Genomic DNA, 18,800 nt, shown 5'->3' with positions numbered 1-18,800 from the left:
GAAAATAGTATCAGCATGATATGAATGTTACACAAAAGACTTCTTAAAATCAAATTGAGTTCAGGAAATGAAATAATCACAGACTAGGTGTTTCGGCATGCCATGTAGCACGCCTTGCTCGGCTATACTGTAGACGGGCGAGGGTTGTTACAGAGGACATCAATTGTTATAATTTTTTGTTATTGAAAAGGTATGAACAAGAAAGTTGAAGCTAAAAAATAGCTTATTTGTAATGTGATGAATTCTAGTTGGTATTTGTTTAATATTGTGAATTAAGGAGTTTTCGATACTCTACTAATTTCTTTGGTTCTTTAACTTAATATATCCTTTGTTCCATACCTTGTCCCTAACCCCATTATAACCAAATGGAAGACCTTCTGATTTATGATGCTTATGATCAAAATAGTGGAGATTAGATGGACAAGCAAGCTTATAGTAGTGTATTTTCATTGAGTTGAATTTGAGAGTAAACACAATACCTAAATACATGAGAGATAGAGAGATTATTCTACCAAGTGAAGATTTACTATTATGGCATGCTTAGCTTTTTGATGAGATTGCTATATTAAGTTAAGTCCTAATGTTTATTAAGTAAATATGTTCATGATATTTATGACACTTTGAGAGCTTGGCTTTGCTCATGCCTATACTGTGTATGGTTCAGATGTTTATGGGAAGATTAGATAGAGTCAATGTTTTAGGTTTTAGTTAGTTTTGATCGAGGACGACCAAAAGCTAAGTGTGGAGGAATTTGGTAGTTGCTTAAAAATGTCTTATCTTTATCATTGTATAGTTAGTCTTTTGAATTTATTTAATGTTTAATTAGCTTGTTACTGCCTATTTTTATGCTATTAGGTGTTTACAAGAGCATGTAAGAGTTTATGAAGCATAAAGAGTTGAATTGAACACAAAAAGAAGCAAAACACACATCAAGCATTTTAAGACAAAAGGAGCTGTGATTTTGATGAAGACTTAGCCAAAGACAAAATGGGCTTAGAGGTATCTTATTCATTGTATTTGGAGGCTAATGGTGAAAATAAATAGAATTAGACATCAATCCATATTGAGCTTCTTTGGATAGCCTTAATAGAGCTTTTATATGATCCACTATTTAAAGTGTGAATCCAACCTTGTGGGCTTATATGGACCTTAGTTGATATATTTTGAGGTAATATAAGAAAAATGAGTGCAATTGGGCCAGATTACATTGAAGATCACATGTTGAGTGTGTTTAGGCTCCTTATGGTTAGTTATGTAGGACCAGGAGTTAGGGCCTTAATTGGTAGGTTTAGTTATTTTATTTAAGGACCAAAATAAATAAAATAGAGGTATGTGGGTCTCCAAGGTCATGCAAGTGACAGATTTATGCAAGGAGAGTTATTTTTAATATGTTTTCTTACTTTAACTCAGATTCTTGAGAGAGTTTTAAGTCAGAATGCAATTAGGACTTTCAAATTAGATCTACAGTCTTAGTTAACCTATTTTTATCCATAAAAAGGGTCCAAAATATAGATCTAGAGAATTGAATTCTCTTCTACTCATAGTGGCCAAATTTCCTCTTTGTGCACTCAAAGATATCAACTGCTTGATCTAGTTGTTGGTGTGATTTCTTCTTCTTTTGGTTTGTGGAGTGCTTTATATCCTTTGGAGTGTGTAGCATCATCATCAACATCAGATTCAAGTTATTCAAATTACTTCTAAAAGGGGTAGCAAGCTTTTATCTCTTCTTTTGTTAATTTATTTATGTTTAATATTCTTAGTTATGTGTGAGTAGTTTTGTAATTCGGTAAGGAGATAGTTGAAGCCATGGAACATATTACCATGAGACTCTGATTTGAGTTTAATAAAATCCAGATTTGTTCTATATTGAGTATCACTTTTCTTTTGGTTTATGTTATGAATGTTGAATGTATGATTAGTTAGAATGTCCAACTAATTAATTATGCATGAAAACATATTGGTAAGTTAAGATAATTTGAGTACATAATAGCTTGAATAATCTGACTATAAGTAGCACATAATGATTTATTTTATTATAAAGATGAGTGTCTAGGTTAAATGAATCATGCTGAATGAGTTTGTTACCTTGAATTGGGATGTCTTTCTAATGATTAATGCTACCATTAAACTTAATTATAAGTTGCTTTAGTCTTAGATTGAGTGTGATTGTAAGGGATTAATTATAGAGAACTTCCTAGTTAATCTAATCTATAAGGAAAGATAAGGAAGTTGTTAACTTCTATAACCAATTTACTCAATTAAATAAATTTGCATCTTTAGTCAATGATTAATACATGTTACATGGTGGATATCTTTTCTCTACTGAATTTATTATAATCTGGTTATGTTGAGTATTTATAAGTGTCATTAGTCTTAGTTTATATTCTAGCGTTATTAGTTTAGCTTCAGTAATTTAGCAAATACAAATCAAACCCCCCCCCCCCCCCCAACCTTTTTATTTTTCTTTGCATTTTCATTTTGATAAATTAGATATTTATTTTGTCTATTTTAAGTTCCTTTTGTTTATTTGTGTCTCTAAGATCTGTTTTCTTGTTTGTATTTACTCATTCCCTGTGGGATCGACCTCTACTTACTCAACATACAAGTAGTTTATGTAAAGTATTTTTAATTGGTGTATTCGGCAAGCATCATGGTAATGTGGCAAATCATTACACACGTGCAATGACTTTATTTCAGACCATTTTTAGCCTATTTTAAGATTTTTTCAGGGGATATAGAAGCTTTCTTACATCACCTTTTTTAAGAGAGGAAGAAACAATTAAAGGAAGGAGAGAGAAAAAAGCAATAGCATGCCATTTTTGTCTGCTAAAGCTTAGATTCTTCTTCTTCTTCATCATTTCTTCATGCCACACATCGGGTTTCTTTAGTTTTAGTTTATTTTTCATGTTTTATTTCTTTTTTTGCCTAGACTCTCTTATTTTAAACATAGATTGTGAGTAGTTTTCTTAGATTCTGAATTTGGGGATGTAATATTTAAGTTATTTTTGTGGATTTGAACTTAGTTAATCTCAATTTAATGAAATTTATGAGGTTTAATACATTTCTTGTGTGCTCAATGACATGCTTAATATAGGGCTCCATTAAGTTATGTTCTTAATCCTCGGTTGAAGGATCAAAAGGAAAAAACTAAGTAATCGATAATCAAGAAAATAGACTTAATTAAATTAGATATAGAAATAGACTAAGAATTAAGAGGGTTTTATAGATTGATTAAAGAATTTAACAGGTCTTGGTTAATTTTAAACTCCGCAAAAGTAGGATTTAAAAGAGATTTCAAAGGATTGTAGAATTGATCTCCTTTAAACTCATAGATTTTATAAATTGGGCTAGCCAGGTAAAATCCCAAATTAACTTGAAATTGAACCCTTAACTCTGAATTCGTTTTTTACAATTATTGTTTGAAATTTTACTTTTGAGTGCTTAGTTAAATCTCATTTTATCAATTTTCATTATTAATAGTCTTATTTTCTTTTTTTAGTCAATGATTAAATTAGTCATTTGTTGCATTGAGCTTTGCATTTTCATATTCTAAACTTTAAATTCTCAATTTCTCTTGTTTGTTTGATTATATTACAATTTAATATAGTTTATTTTACATCAAAATTCTATTGAAAACACAACTTTTCATGAGAATGATATCTTTTTTCTATACTACTTGAATGACACGTGCACCTATGGTGAGTCCACATTAACGCTAGGTGCTATGGCAAGTGCAATAGATGACATATTGACAGTATAAAATCTGAAGATAAGCACAATTGTAACTAGATTATCCAACATGTTTCAAGTGCACAAACAAAGCCCATTTGGCATTACGGTACTAATTTCATTCCTAAGACAATAAAACTCACAGCACCTATAAGTTCTTTCATATTATCCCAAGATCCTCTCAAATTTTCTCCAAATCAACAACACATAAACACCAAGAAATGGCTATTACAGCCAAGATTGGTACAAAAGAAAGCATAAAATTGAAAATTGGAGTTGAGAAAATACCTTGAGTGGCATCGGATATGGCTAGATGGCGTGCAAATTGTGTAAGGGGCTTCTAAGGATTGACAGTGTGGTGGTTACCGATGATGGGTGGTAATGCCAGCAAGAATGGCTGGTGAAGAAATGGCGTCAGTCAAAACACGATGGTGAGTGCAAGAATCACCTAGTGGAAGTGAAAGTGCGCTGAAAAAAGAAGAAGAAAGAGAGGAGAGGAAAAGAGTCATGGGTTTTTATGAGTTATGATTTTTAGAAGGTGGATGATGAGTTTAGATGATGGGTTTAATAGACATGAGCAAGAAGAGTAGTTGCAGTAAGTGAATAGTGAGAGAAATGGATTTTTTTTTTAGAAGAATCATAATGGCCTCGGGAAGGTAAAGCTAATTTGACTTTGATAAGAAGTTTATAGGGATTAAGAAACTTCATTAAAGATTGAATTCTACTTCAAATTAAATTCTCAACAGAGGAAGTAGACTTTATGTCAATTTTAACAGAGGAACAAGAGAGGTTCAAGGTCTTAAGGAAATCAATTGTCCACATTACAATGGCCTTACTAGCCAATCTATGTGCAAGGGGCAATTATTTGCATCAAAATAATTTAATTAGTTCTTTAATTATTTTTAGGCCCATGGTTAATTAAATTAATGTTTTGTAAAGTTAATTTAATTAATTTTATTCTATTAATTTAATTAAGAGGCCCGAAATAAATTTTGCTAAATTATTTTGGTGGTGATTAAGATATTTATTGGAGAAGAGTAATTAAACTAGCGGAAGAAGTTATTTGGTCATAGTGGAGGTTACCTGCCACAAAGGAGGTAACCAGTAGTTAGCAAAATCATGGATAACAGTTGTGTAACTGTTGAGACATGCGAGCAAGGAGTAGTGCTGGTTTTGGAATATTCCAAGTACAACTATAAATACATTTTGCTGTATAGCGTTCGAAATCAACCAATTTAACAACAACAAGACAGACTTCAGCAGTCTATCTATCTTTATTTTTATTTGTATTTTAATTTTTCAAAACTTACGCTTAATTTTTCAAGCTTGTACTTAACTTTCCAGCAATCAACACAATTTCTGTTACTTTAATTGTTTGTTCTAAGTGAGATTTTGACAAAAGTGTATTCAGTATACTCAAATTCCCACAAACATTTTGTAGAAGTCAGAAAAGCACATAACAGATATACTGAGTATCTGGCACATCTACATTTCTTAAACAATTTGATAGCCAAGTTGTTTCAGGCAAACAATTATATATTTAAATGAGTCGTTTTACCTGGAATTATTAATTATTTTATTTTAATGATATAATTTAATATTTATTTTCTATGTTTTACATTTTCAAAACTCAAAATATAATTTTGTTAATAACAATATTTTTAGTTAATTATGTTAAATGCAAAATAAATTTGTAATAAATTTTAAAATAATTATATGCCTATCACAATCAAATTAAATTTTCATTTCTAAAAAGATTATTAATTACTTTCCTACAAATATTATTTCATAAGGCACTACAAAAAAGCACAATTTAGCAACAGATTTTTCCATTATTATTCTTAAAACTTTTGTTGCTAATGGAGAACACAGTTTAATTTCAAAAATTCCTTTGCCAATTCATATTAGCAATGGAATATCTCAAAAAATACAGTTTAGAAATGAATTTTTATATTGTTAATTGCCATTACTAATATATATCACTACAAGAAATTTAAATAATAGCTACAAAAATTACCAATCACAAAATTTCATTGGTAATTATCATTAATTTATTGACGATTTACCAATGAAATAGCTAAGAGAATTAAAAATTAAATAAATTTTAACTGACAAAATTACCAAGTAATTACTAATGAAAATTTTAACTGACAAAATTATCGATTAATTACTAAAGAAACCTTTGTTGATGATGTAATTTCGTAGGTAAATGTAGCTCCAAATAATGGTGACAAAGTTAGCGACCAACTGAAAAATATACTGACAAAATACTCATTGATAATTAATGAACAACTCATATTTGGAAAGTAATATTAAAAATAAAATAAAATAAGTTAAAAAGTTTAAAAAATTTTACCTATAAAATATTTCATCGGTACTTACCAACAAACTTATATTTAGTAAGTAATATTAAGAAGAAAATTATAAATTAAAATTAAATATATTTCATTAGTAATTACCAAAAAACTAGTATTTAATCAGTAATATTAAGAAAAAAATATAAAAAAAAATTAAAAAGCTTAAAAAATGTTAACTATAAAAATTTATACGTCGCTAATTACCAATAACTCATATTTGGGCAATAATATTAAAAAGAAAATAGAAAATAAAATTTAAAATAAATTGCCTATGAACACCTTTCGTAGGTAATTACTAACAAATTAGTATTTGGTCACTAATATTTAAAGGAAAATAAAAAAAATTCAAAAAGCTTAAAAATTTTTACCTATGAATATTTTTCGATGGTACCAATAATCTCATATTTGGTCAGTAATATTGAAAAGAAAATAAAAATAAAATTATAAAATAAATTACCTACAAAAATACGTCATCAGTAATTACTAACGAACTTGTTTTTCACCAGTAATATTAAGAAGAAAATTAAAAAATTAAAAGAATGAAAGAATTTTACCTACCACTTAATATGGTAGGTAATTATCAATAAATTCATTTTTCATAGGTAATATTAAGAAGAAAATAAAAAATAAAATTTTAAAATAAATTACCTATGAAAATATTTTGTTGGTAATTACCAATAAAGTTGTATTTGGTCAATAATATTAAGAAAAAAAAAATTAAAAAGCTTAAAAAATTTTACCTATAAAAAATTCTTCATCGGTAATTACCAATTAACTCATATTTGATCGAGAATATTGAGAAAAAAAATAAAAAAAAAACAAAATTTTAAAATAAATTACCTACCAACATATTTAAAAGCTTAAAAAATTTACTTACAAAAAACAATGACAATACCTAGTCAGAAAAAATTTTGATAGAATTTCCTTGCATTGGGAAGGAGCAAAAAATTGGCCTGCTAGATAAAGGCCAATCTTCAGAAAAAGTAACAAACACAACCTGCAAGGAAACACAGAATCACAATGTAATGCCCGCACTTTAGGTAGTTCTGTACATTCTACTATTCCGATGACTAACGTCTGTTTGGACAGCCAGAATATCTAGAACCATACTTAAACTAGAGTGAGGAGTCATAAATTGGTTGAATAAAGATCAAGTAAAGTTAAAGGAAAATGAAAGAAATGAAGTGCAAATGGGTTAAATGAGTATAAGCCGATAGTGATGAGTGACCTCACTGGGAAGCAACTTGGAAGCAACTGTGAATTCAGTTGCCACTCCAAACTCATGAGGAACCCAGCGAGACATTTATTTAGGACTTAATTAAGGGGTTGATGGAAATGAAAATGTCAAGAAAATGCAAAGAAACCAATTCTAATCGGTAAAGACAAACCATGGTCAATGAAGAGCATTTTAGTCATTTGACTTGGAGAGCTGACTTTTAACCAAAATATCACATGAATTAAATGAAATTTAAGTATTGAAGTGGACCTCAATTAATTAGAAAAGAGTATATATATATGAATGAAAAATATGGATGGAAGATTGAAGTTTAATTACAATTTTAAAAATTTAATGGAAATGAAAATGTCAAGAAAATGCAAAGAAACTAATGCTAATCGGTAAAGACAAACCATGGTCAATGAAGGGCATTTTGGTCATTTGACTTGGAGAGCTGACTTTTGGCCAAAAGTATTACATGAATTAAATGAAATTTAAGTATTGAAGTGGACCTTAATTAATTAGAAAAGAGTATATATATATGCATGAAAGATATGGATGGAAGATTGAAATTTAATTACAATTTTAAAAATAATTAACTAGAAATAAATTGCCTAATAAGACAAATATATTATTTAACATTTAGAATAACATAAATATCTTATAATTATCAAAACAAAACAGATTTTCCTTTCTGCCCAAAGTCTTGCCGTCCCACTCTCCCTTTCTCTCTTACAAATCATCCATTGAAGCTTGCTTAAGCTTCCAAACCACCCAAATTTCTTGACCAAAATTCTTAGAAATTGAAAGAAAAACTTACATCAAGGCTTGAAGTCAAAGAATTAAGCAAGAAATTCAAGAAAATTGGAAGGAATAGTGAAGGGAAAAATCTGGTTGACAGCTCAAAGAAGTGAATCAAGTGTTTTGGGTTGATTGAAGTTGATTTCAAGTTGAAGAGAACTTGAAAACCAAGATTAGTGCTAATAATTCTTGAACTTTTGAAGTTTGATAACTAGTTTGGGTTTGGTATGAATTAAGGTTTTCTTTGTCTAGTTCATATTTGTTACAATTGAACATATATTATGACTTGTGGATGCATGAATGTTGGGAAAATGTTGATGAAATGGTGAAATTGTGGATTAATGGAGGAGGTGTATGTGAAAACAGATGCTAGACAGTTTGGGGTCAGTAGGTTGGAATGGCCATAAGTTGAGTTACATAGCTCCAATTAGTGTGAAACCAATTGGAGATGAAATCTAAGACATAATGCCACAATTTTCATAAAGAAAGCCTACCCAGAAAATGACCATAGGTTACTCTAATTAAGCCTTGAATCTGGAATGGCAATTCTGGACCTGGGCAGAATAACCAAATGAACAGTACTTGGTAAATTAGTTATATCTCACTCTAGGGAACTCCAATTTGCCTGATTCTTGAACTTATGGAAACCTGAGCCATAGGAGAACATTTCATATGAAGAACTTAAAGTCAAATTATGAACCTAATTCAACTAAATTGATAGATAAATTTGGTCCAGAAACCTGCCTGAATTCTAGACTGAACTTGGAAAATATGAGGAATTGGTCAACTGACCAGTTTTGATAAAAATGCTATAACTCAAGCTACAAAATTGAAAATGTAGTAATTCCAAAGCCAAAATTCTCATAAGACATAGAAGTACAACTTTTGTGTTTTGACCAGAACCCAGATCTTAAGGAAACTTAGGAAAATTTTCAAAACAAATTAGAAATGATAATGTTGGAATTCCAGCAATCCTGCACAATTACCTTATGACCTCAAGATAATTAATAGGTCATAACTTCTTCTAGAAAACTCCAATTGAAGTAATTCAAAAATATTTGGAACTATAAGACAAAGGTCTAAAACTTTGTTTGAGGGACCTGAAGCCAATTCTAAGCCAAAGGTGCTTGGATATTAGTTGAAAAATTGGGTGAAATTTTGGAAAATAAAGAAAGAGTAGGGTTTAGTACCCTGGAATAGCACTTAGTGATTTGATCATAACTAGAGCTACAAAACTTCAAATTAACTGATTCAAAGTTAAGACAATAAAGAATAACTTCCATGAAGGAAGTATAGCCGATAGGATTCTGCATTTTGGCCAAATTGCTAGGGGAAGTTAAAACACAAATTCTAGAATTCATGAAATCTTCATAAAATGACTTGGAATGTGATTTGTACTCAACATAAATGGTTTGAGGAACACATAAATTATATGAATATGTAATTTGGACTTATGTTCCCATCATAAATGGAATGACAATGCTATGAACAATAAATAGTACATGAAGTGAAATAATGAGAATTGTGAATACTTAATGATACTAGTTGCCCATGTGTGCCTAAACATTGTGTATGGGTTGGATAGATTGGCATGCCAAGAACGGATGAGTTTAGCAATACTAAATATGTCTTTTAAGCCGTTCTGTTGATTATGGCTTCTAGCCATTCTGTTGCATTCTGTTGTATATGGCTTTATGCCCGATTATGGTTTTAAGCCATTCTGTTGCTATTATGGCTTTTTAGCCATTCTGTTGTATACCTGGTTGACATTATGTGCCCCATGGTATGACAGTCCGAGACACAAATGTGTCTAGTGCTAGTAAAACTCGCATATCCAGACCAGTCAATTTGTTATAAGTTACTTGAGCATTGAAAAGAGTTAAGAAGTTTGATACTAAATAAATGAATGGAAAAGATCCCAATTAAACAAATTGACATTAAAGATTTATGAAATGTGAAAAGATATCATAATTAATTGGAAATGCATCTCTCATGAGACTTCAACCTAAATTAATTATTTTATTTATTTAGTTCAATTTATTTTTATTTTATTATTGCACCACTAAACGATATGCTTAGCGCAATGGATTTTTCCCTCGCGTAGGTACTGAAGATAAAGCCCAGTAAACATCGGACTGGGATTTGGAGACCGGATCTGCAGTAGTGTCATGTTGTGTCACCTCCTCTCAGCTGTGCATTTTGGTAAGGTCCACCAAGCCATATTAGTGTATCTTTTGTACATTATAATTAATCATTAAATTTGTAATGTAAATTATGGATTTGTATAATAAATTGTACATTATGTAAATTAATGGATTTGATAAATTTCATGGATGAAATGAGCTTGAATTTGATATGGATCAATATGAGGAAATGTTTGGAACAAAAAAATTTCTAATATGAATGAGATTATGATTTTGAAATTATGAGATGATTTTGGAAATATGAGATTTGGTATGAACTTATTTAAATAGGTGACTGATATTAACAGGTCATATCTTAATAAAACAGGGAAAACTCTAGCAGTTTCTCTGCTTAAAAATAATCCAATTTAAATGAGATAAACCTAAATGAATGATGAATAAAGTAAAATAAAACAAGGTTCTCCAGCACAGAATGTGACATTCCATGCTTGGCTACACTGTAGATCGGGTAAGGAGTGTTACACACAAGGCACGACAAATGGCACAAGTTTAACCAAGTGCAACACTAATATAAGTCTAGGTGCAATAAGAAATTTTACCTTTATCTAGACATCAAGAAGCTGAGTGGTGAGAAAACCATCAAGGTAGAAGAGACACTAGGTCCTGGAGTAGAGGAACTCAAAGGAGATACTATCACAGGAGATGCCGCACCGGTACTTACAGTAGGTGTTGTAATAGAGGTAGTACCAAATGTTGTGCCTGATGTTGTAACAGGTGTAGTGGTAGGTATCATAGTAGGTGCAGTGGTAGATGTGGTACTAGGTGCACTACCAGATGCTATTGTAGGCGCAGTGCCAGGTTTATGCCAGGTGCAGTAGTTGACAGATTGATAGTATAGAATCTGAAGATAAGCACAATGCAACCAAATTAACCAACATGTCCCAAGTGCACAAACAAAGCCGATTTGGCACTAAGGTACCAATTTCATTCCTAAGACAATAAAACTCATAGCACTTGCAAGTTCTTTCAAATTATTGCAAAATCCCCTCAAATTTTCTTTAAATCAACAGCATCCAAACAATACCCAGTGCTCATACTACCAAGAAATGGCTATTAGAGCCAAGATTGGTTCAAAAGAAAGCATAAAATCAAAAAAAGGATTTGGGAAAATAGTTGAGTGGCATCGGTGTTTGCCTGGTTTTACAACCCCGCAAGTGCACGGATCACTAACAAGTAATAAAGTGATAAGCATAGTATCGTTCCCATGAGGACCTTTGTTTAGCAAGTACCCATCTACACAGTAATTTTGACTGTTTAGGTTATTGAATATTTAGGGGATGAAGTTTGTTAACCTTAAACACTAGGATAGTAAACTTAAAATAAAGTAATCTATTTTTGGAACAATTCTGGAGTTAAGATTTTACACTTGAATCTTATTAGGGATGTTATCTTGTTTATTTACTGAATTGAGGGTTATTTTCCTAGATGGAAATTAGCCCTAAGTTATCCTAAATCCTCTCTCAAGGCATCTCGGGTGTGTTTTAGTTAATCAAACCCTACTTTCGTGGTGATCAAATTAATTAAAACCCTTTAAAACCTTTGAGCAATTTTTATCTTCCACAAAGGTATCAGCCTATGTCGAGGTCAGAATTCCTAGGTTCAAGATCTTGATTTTCTAATGTTAATCTTTACTTTTAAGTCCTTCAATCAACATCTACAATCATGTCTAAGTGGGTACCATCACATAGCATGCATTAGGATCACAAGAAATTAAATCAAGAAACGAATCTCAAATCCAGAGAATAAAACTTAATGTTCATCCATAATAATAATTACAAGCATTACTCTCCCAAATCTAGAATAAGGAAACTACTCACTCATGGTGAGTTCAACAAACATCATGATAAAAGGTAAAAACAGTAAAAAGAAAATCATGTAAAAGAAATAAAGCAATAGAAATCTGTCTAGGGAGATGAAATGAAGGAACCGAAGATAGTTTGCAGCTTTGATCTTTTGGAGCTTCACTGAAAACTTCTTTGGCATCGATGCAAAGCCCGACAAAGAGACCTTCAAGAAGACTCCTGTGACCATCCTCTCTTCTGATGTTTTCTTTTCTATTTATATTGGTTGCTCTAGGGTTAGGTCACTTTGAGTCCAAAGGGCCTTAGGAGTCTCATTTTTATCCGAAAACAGGGGAAAATTCGAGTTATGAAACTGGCTGCAGTATAGTACACGACCCGTGTGTCACTACACGAGTCCCGTAATGTAGAGCCATGTAACTTGTCGGAGGAGTTTTGTGAAATTTTGTTTCAGCACAAAAAGTTACACGGGTCTGTGCCAACTACACGGGCCTAGTTACACGGGCCGTGTACTGTTGTTCCCATAAGGTTCTTCAAGTTGTTTCCCAGCAGAGACTTACACAGGTCCCTGCAGATTACACGGGTCTACTTACACTATCCGTGTACTTGTGCTTCTCATCGATTCTCTTGGCTTTCTTCTGGCAGAGAGTTAGATGGGTCTGGGGCTTGGTTCACACGACCCGTGTACTTTGTATCAGCAGCGATTCTCTGTCTCTTAACTCCTCCAAGCTTTCCTTTATACTCCCATACTTCTGGGGCTTCACCCAAACACCTGAAATGATGCAGAAAACATAGAATTAAGGGCTTTACAATAGAAATTACAAAAACTCATGAAGTCAACTATTATACATGAAAATACTTGCCTAAATGCTATGGAATAGTATGCAAATGTGTTTAAAAACATCTATACAATTCAAGTGTATCAAATACCCCCAAACTCAAACTTTTGCTTATCCTCAAGCAAAACAAAACTCTATTTTAAAGTACATTTCAGGGGATACTTAGGAATACAATCATCAATTTAATAAGCATAGAATTGAACTCCTCCAATCCTTCATTCCAATTTCCTTCTTTCAAGGCATAAGGGTTCTGCTAGCTGCCCATTTAGAACGTCACCTCATTTCATGGTGTTTCGACTAATTATTCCTCTATACAAAACCATTAATAAACCACAAATAACCTGTTTTATTGGGATAGAATTGAAAAACACTAACTCTCCCAAATTTGCCTCTTTTGTGAGTAATTGTGATGAAGTATTTCAATTCCAACTCCATAGGCATATCTCAATTTTTCTATCTCCACTAATGTAGCATGCACTTTTCAAAAGATCAAAAGGTCTTTAAAAGGGTTGTAATGGAGCTAAAGGGATAATGACTTGGTTGCCAATGAAAGGTTTTTAGGGAATGCAAATATGAGGATAGCATGTATGCATAAAATCCAAGTATACTGAGTTCGTTTCTACATATTTTACATGGAGAGGAAGGGCTTTTGGTTTTTTTTTTTTTTATATAGTCAAGCATGCTTCCATGATACTTATCTTGGGACTTCTTCTCTTTTTTTCCTTTTTGTCCTCTCCCCCAAACTAATTGCTTTTGCTGGGTTAGAAAGGCAAATTTTTTTCTTTGAATTTTAATTGCACACTTGCATTCCTTCTTGAGTTCCTCATCCTCTCTTCATTTTCTTTATGCATTTTGCTTCCTCAAAAGGGTATGGTAGGTGTTTAGGCTAAGGGCTAGGTAAATAACATGGGTAAGCAATAAATTCTAAGGGATAAACGTTGGCTTCAAGTTGGCTACAAGGGATATACATTTTAATTAGGGGTGGCTAAGGCTTAGTGAGGCCATATCAAAGAATGCCTTAATCATTTCTTCATCAAGCATATGCTAGGATTTTGCCTAGATAGGTCCAAGAGATATGTTCTAAAGCTAGTGAGGCATTTTTTAGGTTTGCTTGTGTTTTAAAAATTGTTCTCCTAATTTTACAAGTTCAATGTGATAAATTAATAGTTATGAAGAGGTTTAACTAGTCTAGTTCCATAAAAGAGATTAGTTTCTTCACAAACAATATGTTAGAATCCCTTTTTGCCTATCTAGATACGTTCATTCCTCTATCCCGTGGAGTCTAATTATTAGCTTACTAAAATTTGGTTATAGTGCTAAGTTTCACAATTTTAAGTCCAAAAATTTTTCAAAAATTATCAAAAATTTTGATACACAAGAATAATGTAGCTAAATTTAAACAATGCAATGATGTGCATGTAATGATATGCAAATGCAATTGTATCCCCCCCTAAACTCAAATCAAACATTGTCCTCAATGTTAACATAATGTGCAATATCAGAGCAAATGTACAAAAAATTTAAGGAAGCATATTATTTATTAAGCATGGAAAATATTTTGAACATAAACCAAATAAAAGAGACCTATGGTTTCAAGTTAGGACTAAGGCATGTAAGATATTACAATAAAGATCCTATCCTATAGTCCTAGCTCTAAAAGGCCTCTGATAATGATGATGGTGATGCTGGTGATCCTGGCTCCTCTTCCTCCTCATCCTCCTCATCTAGCATGTCCATTAGCATGTCCAGCTTATTGTGTGCTTCTTGGAGGCTGTCCTTGATAGCTCACATCTTGCCGTATATTGTGGTTTCCATGCGTTGCAGGTATGCGAGGACCGGATCTGTCGGTGGTGGTGTGTATGGAGGCACTCTGACAGGGGACTCTTCGAACATCCCCCCTTGCTCTTCTTCTTGAGGCTGTGAAGTCTCGCCAGGTCCTTCTCTTGCCTCGTCTCTCTGAGGGATGGTGTTTCCTTCGGCATCCACCAAGTAGCATTTGTTGCCCACCTTCTTACATATCCCCATAGATATGCAGATAGTTTGATCAATTTTCGATGTTCCAGTAACAAAGCGTAGTCTGTGATGTCCTGGAACGAAGCCGAAGTGAAGAGCATTGGTGGTGACAAGGCCACTAAGTACAATGTGCCTGGTAGACTGATGGCAAAGGAGTCAGAGATGGTTGCACAAGAAGAAGCCGGTGCTGCACCGCTGTCTAGTTACCATGCACCACAAAAAGAAGAGCTCATTAGCGTTAACAACGCCAAGGCTATCGCTACAACCCATGATGGTGTGGGCGGCAAACCGATGCATATATCGCAGCGCTGGACTAGTGATGCCCGTGGATTTTGATTTGCTAGAGTTGTACGGCTCTGTGTTCGGTGTAATGGAATCCCATAAGTTGATGTTGTTGTACAGCATGCGGTTCCTTGGGATCTCTTGGTGGCTAGCGTTGTCAAAGCCAAAGATGGCGTTAAACTCATCCATGTTCATTACCCGATCAATACCAAGGATGCGAAACTCAATCCTGCCCCTGTCCTCTCTATCGGTAGGCCATAAAGTGGCCTTAAAGCTACCAAAAAATTCTAGCGTAGTGTCTTTGTAGGCTGGGAATTGGAGTTGGGCGAACCTTGTCCACCCAATGCTATCAAGTAGCCCATTGATTTCATCTTGCAACTCGATTTTCTCCAAAAGCGAAAAATCCATGTATTTGGTGGAGGATATTTTTTGGGCATGAAGTCGGGTGCACATTGCTTTATGGGCATCATCTTGAAATCCCTAAGGAATAGAGATTTTGGATTGTGGAGTGGGTTGTGGCTGTGGTTGCGATGGAGGAGGGGCTTGTTGAAATGGTTAGGGAGTGGCTACCCACATTCTTGGGCGTTGGGTTGGAGGCTGGGGTGGAGAAGGTCAAGATTCTCCTCTTTGCCTTGAAGAAGAGTCGATCCTTCTCGCAGATCTCTTCGCAGGAGCCATGGATGGGTTTTTGGGAAGGAGAATAGTAGGATTTTGGTGAAGAGAGATGAGATTTGAGAGGTTTTTATAGGCTAGGAAAGGAGGAGATGAAGGGTTTTGTGTTTATGAAGGATTTTAATGCTAGGGGTGCATTTAAAGAGCCGTTAGGACTCTTCGTTTCATGCATTTTGTGCCCCAGGAGTCATGTTTGCGATGAAATACACGGGTTGTGTATCACTACATGGGTCCCGACATGTAGGGCCGTATAAATTTCTGCCAAAAATTTTCAAAATCTGTCGTAGTACACGGCCTGTGTAAATGAGCTCTAGGACTTGTGTACTTTCTGTTTCTCGAGTTTCTTTACTGGATATGTTACACGGCCTGTGTAAAATACAAAGAGCCCCATGTAACCTTCTATCTCTTAGTTATTCTGCTAGAGACATTACACGGTCTGTGTAAATTGGACCATGGACCCGTGTAATTTTCTGTCTCCCGAAAAGTTGAGATTGCATGAAATTTATGGACTTCCAGAAAGTTACACGGGGCGTGTAAAACCAGTACACAACCCGTGTAATTTTCTGATTTTTCAAATCTTTGGCAATTGAAAAATTTTATCATCATAACACATGAAATGGATGTAAAGTTGAGTAATAAAGCTACTTCCCTAGTTTTCTCCAAATTTCCTTTTGCGGTTTTGACTTGGTGATTCCTTCCCTCTCTTGATCTCTTGTCCCCTTTCCAAAAAAATTCCTACAAAGTGAAATGCTAATGAGTATGAAACAAAAATCAATACGGAAAAGGAGAAAAAGAAAAGAAAAGTTTAGAAGGAATTTTGAGTTGCCTCCTAAAAAGCGTTTGTTTATAGTCTTTAGCTGGACTTTGCTTGTTTATGGTCTGCCGGTAGGATGGTCGAGAGTGCAATTGGCTCCCGTTTCTATAGGTTCTCCCTGAAAGTAAGGCTTCAGCCTCTGCCCATTGACTTTGAATGCACCTGAGGTTTCGCTTTATACCACTACTGCTCCATGTGGGAAGACTTGGATGACCTTGAAAGGTCCGAACCATCTTGATTTCAGCTTCCCCGGAAAGTGTTTCAATCTAGAGTTGAATAAGAGTAGAAGATCTCCTTCTTTTATCTCTTTCCTTGCTATGCGCCTGTCATGCCATCTTTTGATTTTATCCTTGAAGATTTTGGCATTTTCGTATGCATCCTGTCGGATTTCTTTCAACTCATTCAGTTGTAAGAGCCTTTTCTCACCAGCAGCTTTGAGGTTGAAGTTTAAGATCTAAATTGCCCAGTAAGCTTTATGCTCAAGTTCAACAGGGAGATGACATGATTTTCCAAAAACCAGACGAAAGGGTGTTGTGCCAATTGGGATTTTATATGCAGTGCGGTATGCCCAAAGTGCATCATCTAATTTCATGCACCAGTCCTTCCTGGATCTGTTTATAGTTTTCTCCAGAATCTGCTTCGGTTCCCTGTTTGAGATTTCTACTTGACCACTGGTTTGGGGATGATAAGGTGTGGCCACCTTGTGAGTCACTCTAGACTTTTTCAGTAGTGTTTCAAATTATTGGTTGCAGAAGTGACTTCCTCCATCATTGATTATTTCTCGTGGTGTGCCAAATCTTTTGAAAATGTTTTTCTTAAAGAACCTTGTGACCACTCTAGCATCGTTGGTTGGTGTCGCAACTGCTTCTACCCATTTTGACACATAATCAACTCCAACCAGAACATACTTGTTTCCTCGGGAAGCAGAAATGGGCCCATGAAGTCTATTCCCCATACATCAAACAATTCTATCTCAAGTATACCATGCAGTGGCATTTCATTCCTCCTTGAACTGTTACCTGTTCTTTGGCATTGATGACAACCTAGCATAAAGGATCTTACATCCTTAAACAAATGTGGCCAGTAAAACCTTGCTTGCAAAATTTCTGCTACGGTTTTTAAGGTGCCGAAATGTCCTCCATATAGTGATGAATGGCAGTGATAAATGACACTTTCCATATCATCTTCTGGTATGCATCTTCTTATCAGCTCATCATTACATCTCTTGTACAGTAGAGGTTCCTTCCATAAGTAATATCTTACATCATGTAAGAATTTCTTCCTTTACTGGTAAGTCATGTTTAGAGGCAGTATCCTGCATACAAGAAAATTAACAAAATCAGCGTACCATAGAGCCTTGGAGAATGCAAGTAATTGCTCATCAGGAAATGAATCATCAATTGGCAAATGTTCGAAGTCTTCCATGTACTCCAATTTCAGTCTGAAAAGATGGTCAGCTACTATATTTTTGGATCCCTTTTTGTCCTTTATTTCAAGGTCAAATTCTTATAGGAGTAGGATCCATCGAATCAGCCTTGGTTTTGCTTCCTTCTTGTTCAAAGGTATCGGATTGCAGCATGATCTGTAAATACAATGACTTTTGACCCAATGAGGTAAGATCTGAACTTGTCCATTGCAAACACCACTGCTAGGAATTCCTTCTCTATGATGGCATAATTGATTTGTGCATCTTCTAATGTCTTGCTAGCACAATAAATAGCATGGAGCTCTTTATCCTTTCTTTGTCTGAGCACTGCTCCAACTGCAAAGTCACTCGCGTCTCACATTACCTCGAATGGTAGCTCCCAATTTGGTGGCTGCATTATTGGTGCTGATATCAGGGCTTCTTTGTTCCTGTTAAAGGAAACAAGGCAATTTTCATTAAAATCAAAGGGAACATCTTGACTTAACAAGTTAGTAAGTGGTTTAGCTATTTTGGAAAAGTCCTTGATAAATCTTCTATAGAATCCTGCATGTCCCAAAAAGCTTCGCACTCCCTTGACTGATGTTGGTGGTGGCATGTTTTCAATGATCTCAATTTTTCCCTTATCTACTTCAATTCCTCTTTCTGATA

Source organism: Hevea brasiliensis, chromosome 9, assembly GCF_030052815.1.
Source record: "Hevea brasiliensis isolate MT/VB/25A 57/8 chromosome 9, ASM3005281v1, whole genome shotgun sequence".
NCBI lineage: Eukaryota > Viridiplantae > Streptophyta > Magnoliopsida > Malpighiales > Euphorbiaceae > Hevea > Hevea brasiliensis.
The sequence above is the reverse complement of the archived record's forward strand: the minus strand, read 5'-3'. Positions refer to the sequence as shown.